The 3,413-nt window shown below is 42.5% G+C and overlaps 1 protein-coding gene across 1 annotated transcript in view; it reads left to right on the forward strand.

Moving 5' to 3' along the window:
- ADAMTSL1 (ADAMTS-like 1) overlaps positions 1-3,413 on the forward strand; it is a 468,861-nt gene that overhangs the window by 334,725 nt on the left and 130,723 nt on the right. The window lies entirely within an intron of this gene.

Here is a 3,413-nt window from a genome sequence, read left to right on the forward strand (position 1 = left end):
TCTGTATTTAAGCAGGCTTCTTTGCATTCACCAAGGAGCTAGAGAGTTGATCCCATAAGTGGAGGGTGAATTCTGCTGACCACCTTGTGCAAAGTTAGTATTTCTCTAAAAATCTCTAAAAAAAGATTGACATCTACCAGTGAAGTTGATTACTTTTAAAAGAGAATTGTAGAAATTGCTATGCTGAGGCAGAACAGATATTTATCTGATTACTCTTGCCATGGTTGTCAAAAATAGATGCAGTTCCAGATTTCTGTTGAATATCACTAGTAATGGGGAGATAGAAACAACTCAATTTTTCATCATGAGAACTGACAGTTAGACCATTTGGACAAAATCCAAATTCAAAATCCAAAACCAGAAGAAACTGATCTCTCACGGGACTCTGATGTACGTACCTGACACATAATCTTTGCCTAAATCCTTGCACGTTCTTCACAGCCCTGGGCCACTGTCTTCTCAGTTATCTGGGACTCTCCCTTGCCTCCCTATGCATCTTCTCTGGAAGAAATCAACTGCCCACTAACACACTTTGCGCCTTTTCTTCAGAGTGCTCCACCTGGCTGCTCCACGATCTGCCTCTCTGCTTATTGTTGGAGGGAGCTGTGACTAAGTATTACCATGCTTACTTTCACATCTCTTCACAGGAAATGTCTCCTTCTTATCACTGTTAACGTCAGGAAATTATCCTCCAGTCCCTACTGCTTCTGCTTTGTGAAAGCAGGAAGCACTGTGATAAGCATAAATCCCACTGAGCTTTGCATTTCACATAAAGTGTGCTAGGACTTCAAATGGAGAGCAACAAGATCAGGTGAAATATAGTCCTAGCAATACCCTGGGGCAGAAGAGACACGCTAAGAATATATGATATATAAGCTTCCATGGTCTTTAAACTGTCTGATTTTTCTGTGACATATCAGTGAGTTGTTAACTCTCCAACACAGAGCTCATAATTGAGAGACAGTCAAATATAATAATGACATGGAACTGTCTTTAAATAAGACTTGTAAAAAGACCATTAATATTTTTTGAAAAATTAGTTATTGTTTTCCCAGACTTATTCCAATAAACATGATATATATATATATACACAGCAAAATGATATGTCATACTCATGGATTTTTTTCCCCAAAATGGATAAAATGTATTTATCCTACTGGGTATCTTGAATATGAGTGCCAGAATGGTACCAATAAAATCAGCATTAGAATATAAATAACTAATGAATTTTGTAAGACTTGAATATTTGTCTTTTCAAATAGAAAATTTGAATTCTGTGTAGAAATGAAAGATATCTATCTTTGCTAATTAATTGATATCAGAGATATGTATGAGCGGAGTGTGTTGAATAGAGTTTAACCCCAGTGTTACAGAAGTCTTAGGAGACACTGAAATTTCTGGATAGGTTGAGGAAACATATCAAATCAGATTTTGAAAATGGAGACAAGGTTCAGAAGAGCCTGGGCACATGAACAAGCTTTATCTCCATGCAACTCTTGTGACACTCAGAGATTTATCAGACTGCCTACATATGCCCCCTCACTTCTGGGATATGAAGAGGCCACAAAAGTATGGATATTTCATCCCATAAAGCTCTCCAATGTAAGAGTGTCAGAAATTCCTATGACACATGACTGAATTTAAAATTTAAAAGGGTTCTAGTTCACATTTTTGGGATACTATAGGTTTGGATGGATGAATGTGTTGTTTAAAAGAAGTCCCTGTTTCTTGTAGTTTTCCCTCTTTCTGTTGCCTCTCTTCACTTTTTGACATAAAATGACAACATTAATAACTATTTTGCTGGTAACTGAGAATCCTGATTTATGGAATCATAGAATCATTAAGGTTGGAAAAGACCTCTGAGATCATTGAGTCCAACCATCAACCCAACACCACCATGCCCACTAAACCATGTCTCTAAGCGCCTCATCTACACATCTTTTAAATACCTCCAGGGATGGTGACTCAACCACTTCCCTGGGCAGCCTGTTCCAATGTTTAACCACTCTTTCAGTAAAGAAATTTTTCCACATGTCCAATCTAAACCTCCCCTGGTGCAACCTGAGGCCATTTCCTCTCGTCCTATCACTAGTTACTTGGGAGAAGAGACCGACACCCACCTCGCTACAACCTCCTTTCAGGTAGCTGTAGAGAGCGATGAGGTCTCCCCTCAGCCTCCTTTTCTCCAGGCTAAACAACCCCAGTTTCCTCAGCCGCTCCTCATAAGACTTGTGCTCCAGACCCCTCACCAGCTTCGTTGCCCTTCTCTGGACACGCTCCAGCACCTCAATGTCTTTTTTGTAGTGAAGGGCCCAAAACTGAACACAGTATTCGAGGTGCGGCCGCACCAGTGCCAAGTACAGGGGCACGATCACTCCCCTACTCCTGCTGGCCACACTATTTCTGATACAGGCCAGGATGCCATTGGCCTTCTTGGCCGCCTGGGCACACTGCCGGCTCATGTTCAGCCGGCTGTCAACCAGCACCCCCAGGTCCTTTTCCGCCAGGCAGCTTTCCAGCCACTCTTCCCCAAGCCTGTAGCGCTGCATGGGGTTGTTGTGGCTGAGGTGCAGGACCCGGCACTTGGCCTTGCTGAATCTCATAGCTAGGCTCATTAGCTAGGCTGGAATAGTTTTCCCAGTTTGGTCTCATCAGAAACTTAAGGCCCCAGCTCATATGTTTGGGTGAAAGATGATATGCTTTTATTGGCTGAGTTAGCCTTACCTGGCAAAGCAACACATTGCTTTCAGAGCAGAGCTATAGTTCTTGCTAGCGGGCATTACGTGACACAGATGTGAGCAGTTCTAACGAACAGATAGTGAAAGGGACTTCATTCCTCTCATGTCTATCACCTTGCAAAAAAAAAATCCTGTTAGGCATGCATACTTTTTCTTTCCCAACTTCTGCTTATAGGAGAAGGAGGCAGAAAGGACAGGGAAAGGTGAATGATGAACCTAGACATGCTGGTTAGTCCAGGTCAGCCTTCTCTGGACACCCACTCCACGACCCAGGCATAGAGTTGGGAGCATTTTCTAGCATCTTTCCACGCCTTTCCTTCCTGTCTCCCTTCAGGACATTACTGAGGTTGCTGCCTCTTTAGAAATGCTGACCTAATTAACTTTCACAGCAGCATGTGACCTATATGCTAATTCACGCCTCAGTTTAAATCTAGTTGGCAAAGCTCCCAAAGGCTTCATAAGTGCAAGATCCTGCTTGACCTCTTTACATGACGGTCAAATGGGCTTCTGTTTTTCCAGGGGCTTTCCATTAGTGGTGTGGAAAGGGAAGCAGAATTGTAGCACTTTTAGTCATTAAAATAAAAAGTGTGAAAGGCAAGGCATACCTGAGGGCAGTGGGAGATCATTACATAGCATGGGCAGGGTCATGGAGAAGCTGTAGGATTCAACTGGGAA

Source organism: Pygoscelis adeliae, unplaced genomic scaffold (genome assembly GCF_000699105.1).
Source record: "Pygoscelis adeliae isolate BGI_AS28 unplaced genomic scaffold, ASM69910v1 Scaffold45, whole genome shotgun sequence".
NCBI lineage: Eukaryota > Metazoa > Chordata > Aves > Sphenisciformes > Spheniscidae > Pygoscelis > Pygoscelis adeliae.